At 48.4% G+C, this 11,065-nt stretch overlaps 1 long non-coding RNA gene across 1 annotated transcript; it reads left to right on the top strand.

Annotated features, from left to right (window-relative positions):
• The first annotated feature begins 189 nt into the window (after window positions 1-189).
• LOC127785655 (uncharacterized) lies at window positions 190-909 on the top strand. Its single transcript, XR_008019814.1, has 2 exons — window positions 190-325; window positions 556-909. It is a non-coding gene; the product is annotated as an uncharacterized LOC127785655 (long non-coding RNA).
• The last annotated feature ends 10,156 nt before the right edge of the window (window positions 910-11,065 follow it).

The following is an 11,065-nucleotide window of genomic DNA, read 5'->3' as shown; positions in this document are numbered from 1 at the left end:
AGCTGGTTAGTGAGTCTAAGGGTTAGATGTTAAAGTTAGTCGTTCTCGGGTGATCAATGGTGCGGCGGCCTATCCGTCCTCTTGCTCAACTGAGGCCCAGCCGGAGCCGGCCGCGGCGGAGCAAATGGAGGGATGGCAGCTTGTGCACGGGACTGAGGAGCGCAGTGGCAGAGCTCGAGCGTGGAGGTGGAGAAGAAATGGAGAGGAGCCGAGCTGCTGCTGTCTTTGGTGGGGTTCATATAGGTTTGCTGGCTGCCTGTGTATGGGAGGCAATGTGAGGGTAGGCGGGGAGCAGCTCTGAATGTCGACATCGCCACAGTACCAGGTATGCATGGCCCCTTGCACTTGGCTCTGCCATTTTCGGTGTGAACTTGGTGTTGTGGATCTTCCTCATTGTGTTGTTTGTATTTTGGGAATGAATTTTGTGAACCGGGAGCATGGGTGCATGGTTTGCTGTGTGGAAGGGACCCATGTTATTGAATGGCCGCATATTTTGGTGCAAAATCCTGTTGTGAGCCGGCAATAGTTGGTGCTAAACCCTGTTGCGGCTTGTAGGCAATTCATCGAACAGCTTCTGTGCAGGCAGCTGGTTCGACTGGGGAAGGAAAACAGACTTTGGCTGAGAAGGTTGCTTGGTGGCTGTAGCTCTGAGCTTAGGGAGGCAAAACAGACTTTCTGTGAGATGAGCTGGGCTGACAGGGAAGGGAGGTGGCCTGGTTGCAATAGGAACTTTTGCATATTGCAGGGATTGAATTGGAATGACATATGTATTAATGGAACTTGTAATTTGGACTGTATTTATATTTTGGAATGTATAATCTGGACATTTATTTGGCTCTGTATATCGGACTGTGCTTGTATGGTACTATGGAGTGTATGGTTGTGTTCGGTATAGAAATTCCGTTATGCACAAGGATTGAATGTTTGGACTGCAATACGAGGTTTGGTATTTATGGAACCTGCATTGCCAAATAGGAATTTAGGCTTAACGCCTGACGAACGAATTCATCGGTCGTCGTAGGATTATTTTATTTTGAGAGTGTTCGTACAAACGACCGATGGTAGTGAAGGAAGGATTTTAGGGACGACGTGTGGCATAGAAATCCAATCGTCGCAGTAGGAATAAATTTGAGGATATTCGAATCGACGTACGATAAATAAATATGTCGACCGATCGTAGACATTCGAAGGGGATATCAAGTTGAATTAATAGAATGGTTTGAAATAACCGTAGGGTAAGAATTGAGGAAGATATGTCGTGTTGCGATATAAGGGAAGGTTTTCGGGTTATATATCCAAATCTGTGATTTGTTTAGTACCGAAGCACTTAATAAATCAGACCGTGAAGATAAGGGAAGGAAAGGACGTTGGACTGAGGGCGTCCCTTTCGGAGATAAGATTTAATCGAGATCTTTGGCACACAACATAAAAACACACAAATGCATAATAAATCCTAGCATGTAAAAAGGTTTTAAAAGATTTTTGATTATTCCGAATTTTTAATTCCGTATTTCAGAATCGAAATTTTCAGGATGTTACAGTTGCTCTGAGGATGGGACACTGAGGCGAAGCAGATCTTGACTCCAAGTTCGATGCAGTAATCTTGGAAATCACCGTTGGTGAATTGGGACCCGTTGTCGGTAAAGATGCGGTGAGGCAACCCATATCTGCAGAATATCCCCTTGATAAATTTTATGGCGTTTTCGGCTTTAATTTCTCTTGTCGGCTCTGCTTCAATCCACTTAGTGAATTTGTCGATCGCCACGAACAGGAATTTGTAGCCCCCTTGTCCTCGTGGGAATGGCCCGAGTATGTCGAGCCCCCAGCATGAGAATGGCCATGTAAAGGGATAGTCTGGAGCGCTTGTGCTGGCAATTTGGTGTGTTTTCTAAAGAATTGACAAGCTTCAAATCGTTGCACTAGTTCACATGCGTCTTTGAGAGCAGTTGGCCAGAAAAAGCCTTGTCTGAAAGCTTTTCCGACGAGAGTACGTGCGCCGGTGTGTGATCCGCAAATGCCTTCGTGGATGTCAAGGAGAAGAGTTTTTCCGTCGTCGGATGATACGCACTTGGGGAGGATTCCGTTTGGGGCCTTCTTGTATAAATCATTGCTGATCATACAATATATCTTGGCCTGACGGGATTGTTTCTCTACCTCTGTGTCGTCATCCGGCAGCTCGTCTGACTCCAAGAATCTGATTAGCGGGGTGCGCCAGTCGTCTGTTGTCTCTATGTTCGCAACGACGTTTGTGACCTCTGCAGCTCCCTGCGAGATGCTGGTATTGGCTGTGGTGCTTTCGTCGTGCGTGTCCTTGATGGATGGTTTTGTCAGAACGTCCAAAAACGTTCCGGGCTCGAGTGGTTCTCGCCTGGAAGCGCGTCGTGCGAGGTCGTCTGGTTCGACGTTGTCTTTTCGGTAGACATGTCGAACTTCGATGCCGTTGAACTTGCGTTTCAGTTTTCTAACCTCGGCGAGATATTTGGCTAACTCGGGGTTAGAGCATTTGTAGTCTTTGTGTACTTGGTTTGCGACCAATTCAGAGTCTCCCTTCATGATTAGTCGCTTGACGCCAAGCGCGGCTGCTGCTTTTATCCCTGCGAGTAGTCCTTCGTACTCGGCCGTGTTATTTGTTGCCCGGAAGTTTAGATGGATTGCATGCTTGAATTGATCTCCTGTGGGGGATGTCAAGCCGGCGCCTGCTCCTTGGCTATTCAGTGCTCCGTCAAATGCCATGGTCCAGGTTTCGTTGTCCGTTTGGGCGGCTGGGCTATCCTTTGGGATAGTCCAGCTGGCTACAAAATCGGCGAGGACCTGTGACTTAATGGCTGTTCTAGGCACAAAGTGGATATCGAATTGGCTTAGCTCAACTACCCATTTGGCAATTCAGCCGACCACATCTTTATTCCTAACGACTTCACCCAAAGGGAATGAGGAGACGACGGTGACCTTGTGAGCCTGGAAATAGTGGCGTAGCTTTCTCGATGTCATAACCACCGTGTAGAGCAGTTTTTGGATCTGTGAGTATCTAATTTTTGCATCGTGGAGGGCCTCGCTTACGTAGTACACGGAATGTTGTACTTTTTCCCTCTCTACGACGATAACCGTACTCACAGAATAAGGCGTGGTAGCGATATACAGGAATAATTCTTCATTGATGTGTGGAGCAACGAGTACAAGGGGATTTGACAAGTAGCGCTTGAGCGCGATAAATGCGTTCTCGGCTTCCTGGTTCCACTCGAATTTGTCCTACTTCTTGAGCGGGGCGAAGAAAGGTTGTCCTCGTTCTCCCATCCTTGCGATGAATCGGCTTAGTGAAGCCATGCATCCTGTCAACCACTGGACCTCCTTGAGCCTTGTGGGCGACTTCATGTTCTCGATCGCCTTGATCTTCTCGAGATTTGCCTCGATTCCTCGTCCTGAAACTAAGAAACCTAGGAGCTTCCCCGACGGTACTCCGAACGTACACTTCTCCGAATTGAGCTTCATTTGGTATCTTCGGAGGTTGTCAAACGTTTCCCTGAGGTCGTCGATTAGTGAGTCGCTTTTCTTGGTCTTGACGATGATGTCGTCCACATATGCTTCGACGTTTTGTCCGAGTTGAGTACCGAGTGCTCCCTGGATCCCGCGCTGATATGTGTTGCCTGCGCTTATTAATACAAACGACATCTTGGTATAACAGAATACACCGAAAGGCGTGATGAACGTTGTCTTCTCCTCATCCTCTTTTGCCATGCTAATTTGGTGGTAGCCGGAGTAAGCGTCAAGGAAGCTTAACAACTCGCAACCAACCGTTGAATCCACCAATTGGTCTATTCGAGGAGAGGGAAGTGGTCTTTGGGGCACGCCTTGTTGAGATCGGTAAAGTCGACGCACATCCTCCACTTCCCGTTGGCTTTGCGTACTATTACTGGATTTGCAAGCCACTCTGGATGGAGGACTTCTCTTATGAAGCCAGCTTTGAGAAGTTTATCGAGTTCTTTTCGTATGGCTTGTTTTCGGTCGAGCGCGAATATCCGCAGTTTCTGCTTAACTGGCTTGGCATCGGGTCGCAACATCAGTTTGTGCTCAATCACCTCCCTGGTACTCCCGGCATGTCTGACGGTTGCCAAGCGAACACGTCTGTATTGTCTCGGAGGAAGGTGATGAGCACGAGTTCCTATTTGTCGTCCAACGATGCCCCGATCTTGACAATTTTGTCGGGGTTGGAGCTAGACAGTGGGATGATCTTGATGGCGCCATCTGGTTTTGGTGTCTTCTTGGGCTTGCTCACTTTCTTGGGGATTTCGGTTGTGGTGGGCGGGTTAGGAGTATGCTCGACCATGTCGAGGCTCCGCTTGTCGCATTGTACTGCCAACTTGGCGTTCCCCTGGATAGTGATTGTCCCTTTCGGTCCTGGCATTTTGAGCACTTGGTATGCGTAATGCAACGCCGCCATAAATTTCGCGAGTGCAGTTCTCCCAATGATGGCATTGTAGGCGGTGTCGAACTCTGCGGCATCAAAGGTGATCTGCTCTGTTCGGAAGTTTTCGGCGTGTGATCTTTCCCAATGGCTTAGACGACGACTCCGGGGTGATTCCCTGGAAGGGCTAATCTGTGGGTGTCAGCTCGCTTCGAGGTATTCCCATCGCGTCTAAGGTGCTGGCGAAGAGCAGGTTAATCGAGCTCCTGCCGTCGATGAGAACTCTCGCCACCTTTATGTTCCGAATAGTGGGTTCAACCACTGTTGGATATCTGCTGAGCGTAGTCGCGATCTTGGGGTGATCCGCTTCCGAGAACTCGATCTTGTGTTGGGACTACTTCATCTTGGCAGCTGTTGTCTGCGAGGTGGAGCAGTCCTCGCGTTCCACTTTTTTATACTCTCTCTTAGAGGTGTACGACGTGGATCCGCCGAAGATGTGGGAGGCGTTTAGGTCGTATTCTGGAAAGGCAGAGTCGGAGTTGTCGGCGGCGACTTCTTCTGCCATTTCGACAACTCGTACTCGCTTCCCTCTTTCGATCGCTAGTTGTCTCGCAAGCTCTTTTTTTATGACATAGCAATCCTCCATGGCGTGATTGCTTGTCTTGTGGATTGGGCATCATGCCTTGCACGAGTCGTCGCTCTGGGGATTGTGGCGTCTGGACGGTTCCACTTGTTCCGTGGCGAGGACCTCTATCGAGGACTTGCGCTTCCCACTCTTGCGGCTTCTCTTTTTGCTCGACTCTGGTGCATCCTTATCGGTCGACTTCTTCTTCTCATCCACCGCCTTGCTTTTTCCCTCCTTGCGCCTCAGTGCATCGTCTGCATGAGCGCATCTATCGATGATCTCGAATAGCTTTTGGGCAGACGTGATTCAGCGCGTCACCAACTCCTGGGTGGTGCACCGATCTCGGACGCCTGATTTGAATGCTCGGATGACAGAAGCATCGGTGATCTCGGGGATCGTATTCTGCACTTGTTAAAGTGCCGAATATAGTCCCGCAATGACTCGCTCGGGTTTTGAGTTAGAGCGTGTAGGTCGTCTTCAATCACGTGGCACTTATATGTCCCTTGGAAGTTGGCGACAAACTGCTGCCACAAATCTTCCCACGAAGAAATTGAGTTCGGCGAGAGATGAACGAACCATGAACGAGTAGAACCTTTCAACGCGGCTAGCAAATAATTAGCCAGAGCGTTGTCGTCTGCACTAGCGGCATAGAGAACTGTGGAGTAGACTTGCAGAAATTCTTCTGGGTCTGTACCTCCATCATATTTCTCAATCGATCCCGGTAGGAACTTCTCGGGCCATCGCACATTGCGGAGCGCAGGTGTGAACGCCCTGCATCCGTTTCCTGGGATAGGGTGTGGCCCGTGGTCGCAACATCGTCTTGGAGGCCGATCCGAAGAGGACGACGAAGACGAGGATGAGGGGTCACTTGGCTCAGGAGCTTGGCTTCTCGAGCGATGATCGCGTCCTCGATCTCGACTCGGATGAGGAGATTGGGAGTTTCGATCACGTCGGTTGTCGCCGTCCCTCTCCTGTCTTCGGCGATTATTCTCCTAACCTCGGTTGTTGTCGTTATCGCGTCGATCATTATGGGGCCGATGATCTCGATCTTCATTTGGGGTATTTCCTCGGCCGTCGTCTCTTTCTCACCGCGAGGGAGAGCGATGATGATGTTGTCGATGCGGAGTACCGTCCTCCCGACGAGAAGGAGAGTGATGGCGACGACGGTCGTCTTCGTTACGATCCCTCCTGCTCTGCCGGCGTCTGTTCAGATGCTCGCGAAGATCGCTATCTTCACGGCGCGGTGGTGTAGGATCATGTCTTTCTCAAGGGGAACGATCGCCGGTGGCATGTCTTCCGGCGAGGTCTTCTCCATCCGCGTCCTCGGTGGGTCGCTCTCCGTTCCTGTGCGGCTCTGGGCCGCCTGCTACTTCAGCAAACGCGGCATTGAGGTTCGTCACAGTTTCCCGTAGTCGCTCTGCCCATTGGCTGGCGTCTGGGTTTGTTACTGGATCGAAAGGACTTTCTCTCAATATCGCGTCCAAGTTCCGCAACTGATGAGCGGGCATTCTCGCTGCTGCGGACGCACTTGTCTCAGTGTTGTTGACCACATTTACATCCCTAGGTGACTGCGAGGAGGATTCGTAGCCTTCAAGGAGGTGCAACACGGATGGCTCGTTTGTACCGACAGATCCCACAAACCTATCTGGAATCGGTGCCGCATCTGGTTCCTTGGCAACGCACGGGGTTTGAACTCATGGTTGTTGGACACGATGATGCGCTGGTTTGAGGGTCCAGAGAAAGATTCTGCAATTTGTGAAATCATGAGATCTAGATCTGTGGATCGGACAGTAGGTGGTTCCCGTTGGTGAAGTGCGCTGAATCCCTCGTTCCCAACAGGTGTAGAGTTCAGCTTGTACGTGGAGTATCACCGGACAGTCCTCGAGAGTATGCTTGGTTGTCTTATGCACAAGACACCAAGATCTCGGTCTTAGGGTGGTCATCCTTGTCGGCTTTGATCTTTCACATGAAGGGTGAAATTCAGCCGCCTGAGGGTTCCTCCCAGATGTTGGGGCCGTCGATGTTCCGTTGTCCACCTGAGTGGGAGGAATTATCGGCGGGGCGTTGTTTCTCTCAGTCGTTGCCGTACCTCTCTCGTTCCCGATGATGATTGGGCCAGCCGAGATTGGTGTAACGGTATAGACCGGAAAGACAATAGATCCGACCTAAGTCCACACTAGCGGTGTCGAGGTAGAAACTCCTTGATCGACGCTGGCAATGACACTGTTGTTGGGAAGTCCTGAAGTCATACTGGTAGATCCTTGAGCACCAAGTCCCCCTACCTGGCGCGCCACTGTCGACGTGGGATACTCACGGACCGGATGAGTTAATTATTGGGGTACGTTGGAACGAGGGTTTACATAGTACGACATCAAGCAAACAAAAGATAAGGATTATACTGGTTCAGGCCCCTTGTTAGGTAATAGCCCTAGTCCAGTTTATATGAGATTGATGACGATAAGAACATATTACAAAGAGAGTAGTCGAAACAGATGGTACCGACGAGATCGTAGTCGAGGGATTCGACGAGATCTCCCGGTGACTTGGCTCTGTGCACTCCGGCTTCGTAAACTTTGGTGGGTGTGTGGTCGATGAGATGCGATGCCCTTCGCCTCCCCCTAGGGGTCCCTTTTATACCGTGTAATACCTTGACCCTCATGTAAGACTTAGGGATATATAAACCGACACGATATAACAGAGATTTTACCCTTTCCGAGTAGGACTTCGGCAATTTCTTAACTCAGAGATACTTTCCATAACTTGAGACGAGTTCCTAATGGCGTGTACGGAAACGATCCGTATACGTGAAGGTATACCTTATCGGTATATTTCATAAGTCGTAGGATAGAGGGTATGCCTTATCCATAACCCTGACAAGCATTTTCGCCATAACTGATATCCTACACCATTAAATTATTTAATTATGATTTTATAAAAAGAATGTTCACCTGTTTTTAGAGTTCCGAAAACGGTGATGAGTTGAATTGATCCACAACTATATACTTTTAACTATAGATGGCCATGTAGGACACCCGGCACGGCACGGCCCAAGCCCGGCCATACCTGGGCTGAGGCTTGTCGGGTCGGCACGGCCCGACCGACGCACCGGGCCGTGCCGTGCCAGCCTACTGGCGGCATACACAGCCCAGGCATAGCCCAATACTACTCGGGCCATGCCGGGCCGGCTAGAAGGCACGATGGGTCATCGTGCTTCCTCACAGAAAAAGTCTATTTTCGGTCCCTCAACTCTGTAGGTTGTGTTTAAATGGCTGGACAATAAGTCTATTCTGTATACTCCTCACAGAAAAAGTCTATTTTTGGTCCCTCAACTCTGTAGGTTGTGTTTAAATGGCTGGAAATAAGTCTATTCTGTATACTCCTCACAGAAAAAGTCTATTTTTGGTCCCTCAACTCTGTGGGCTGTGTTTAAATGGCTGGAAAATAAGTCTATTTTGTATACCTCTTGTCTTGGGCCTTGCATTATACGATTATTCAAGTCTATTTTGCATCCCTATATTTTTTTTATTTGACCATTATCCCAGCGTGCCGAAGGTGCGGCCCAAGCACGGCCCGGCTGTCGGGCCGGGACGGCACGAGCACGACCCCAGTCAGGCCGTGCCGTGCTTGGGCCGGGCCAAACAGCCGTGCTTTGGGCCGGGCCGCGGGCCACGGGCCATATGGCAATCTATACTTTTAGCTCAGTGTTTTCATCCTCGTTTTACATAAACTTATTTAAGTCAAAGTTGACAAAGTTCAGGCACTCATCCTTATAAGCCACTTCATCTCTTCTTCAATCTTCCATGGTGGGGGAAGCTATTCTAAACTCTTGAAGGGACATCCCTCATTATTTGCATGTGTTCTAAATGGTTATGAAAATATTTGAAAAAAACCAATAAGATAGATTAATATATGATAATTAAATCACTACACAAACATGTAAGGTCAAATTTAACTTCTATAAGTTACAACGAAAAAAATAAATTTGAATGTGAATATACGTTTACTGGCCATAGTTTAATATCTTTTTTTGCAACCTGCAGAAGTTGAATTTTAACTTTCATGTTTGTGGAGTGATCTATTAGATATTAATCTATTTAGTTGAATTTTTTTATAATTATTTAGATAACATGCAAATAATAAGGGGATATTCCCTCGAGAGAATCCACTCCCTCCAAGGTGTACTAATATTTTGCACTGTATGCCGCTGCTGCTGCATTGAGTTGCTGCTAGCTTGCTGACCGGCCTGATCTTAGCGTGCGTGCATGCTAGCTTAGCTTGGCCCAAAGAAACAGGGCCTACTCTCAACTCTCTCTCCTCGCTGCAATGGGTCAAGCCCAAACAAACCAGCCAACTTAGCCCATCTATTCTCCTTTTCCTTTTTTTTCCCCTTCTCTAGTTATTGTAGGACATTTACACCATCGCTGTTACTTTTACCTTTTTTTTTTTTTACTCCTTGGCTCGATCTCCCATGGTAACCTATGCTACCTCGATACGGCGATACGGATACGCGATACGTCGATACGTGGATACGGTATTTTCCAAAAAACAAGCATACGGAGATACATTTATATATTTATATATATATTAGAAATACAAAAAATTAAGGATTCTTTTAAGAAAATAGCAATATAATACTAGGATTAGTGCAGTTGCAGTTCATTCCATGGCCATCTTCTCCAACTCTGCTATAGTTGACGAAGCGATTTAAGCCCCCTAAAAAATTGGTGTGTAATAAAGTGCAAGACTACAAATAGCATACAAAACGCAAATTTAATAGTTCAATCAACACAGTTGCTCTTTGATGGATGTGCATCAACATTCCGCACTACCCCTAGAATTGCTAGATGCACTAGTACAGACTGCACAGTAGCATTTGGAGGTTGGATCTAACAAAAACAATAGTCCTTGACTACTTATCCTAAAATAATAGAGGCATTGCAGATCAAGCATGAAACACTAGAGGAGTGGATTTATCTCAAGTAGTGAGGGAAACAAATAAAAAGCTGCAATGGTGCTTCGATGCTGCCGGTGCTGTGCTTGCCTTGGGCGGTGAAGGCCCTGGCCGGCTGCCACCCGGCCTCTAAACTCGCGGCGGAGGTGCTGTGCGGCTGTGCCTGTTTGCAGAGGAGGTGCTGTGCTGCGGGGCGCGGCGGCGACGCATGCCTGTACCCAGCGTGTGGTGGCGACATCTCGCTAGGGCGCGTGCGAGATGCATCGGGATGGGAGACGGAGGACGGCGGCTCTGCATCAAATCGCTGGATACGTATGGGATACGTATCCGAACGTATACGGTACGTATCCCGTATCCGTCACGTACCTGATACGGATATGCGGCCTGGAAGCCGTATCCAGGTAACGTATTAGTAACCACATCCCTGCTTTTTTTTTTTAAATTACACAGTACAATGCAGAAACTCACAACGCTCACACACTTACCACCTCTATGAACGTATGCACGCAAACCCTACCTCTATGAGCATCTTCGAAGACTGGACCGACAAAACCTACCCTTATGAGCATCTTCGAAGACTGGAACGTAGAAACTCACAATGCACGCACACTCACCACCCCTATGAGTATCTTCGAAGACTGGGCTGGCAAATCCTTGAGATTGACGAAATTACCACAGGCGTCTCTTTTTTTTTTGAATTACACAGTACAACGCAACCACCCCTATGAACGCACGCATGCAAACCCTACCCCTATGAGCATCTTCGAAGACTGGGCCGACAAATCCTTGAGATTGACGAAGTCACCACAGGCGTCTCGCTGTCGATAGGTACGTTGCCTACCACTGAAAGCACAATGTCGTTAGATCCTGTAAACTTCGCTCCCATAGAGAGTCGAGAACCCAGGACCTAAGGTGCTTCTGAGACTCTTGTAACCACTAGCCTACATGCACTTTCGCATACCACATCCCTGCTTGAAATGATGTGAAGAAGATTTAGTGTTTCGTCAGGTTCCTAGCTATTGTTTAGGGAGTTGGGAGTTAGCTCGCTCCTTTCGCTGTTGCTGGTTCCTTATTTGTTGTCAATTGCATT

The sequence above is a fragment of the Oryza glaberrima genome, chromosome 10 (genome assembly GCF_000147395.1).
Source record: "Oryza glaberrima chromosome 10, OglaRS2, whole genome shotgun sequence".
NCBI lineage: Eukaryota > Viridiplantae > Streptophyta > Magnoliopsida > Poales > Poaceae > Oryza > Oryza glaberrima.
Note: the sequence above shows the minus strand (reverse complement) of the source record. Positions and strands in the feature narration are given on the sequence as shown.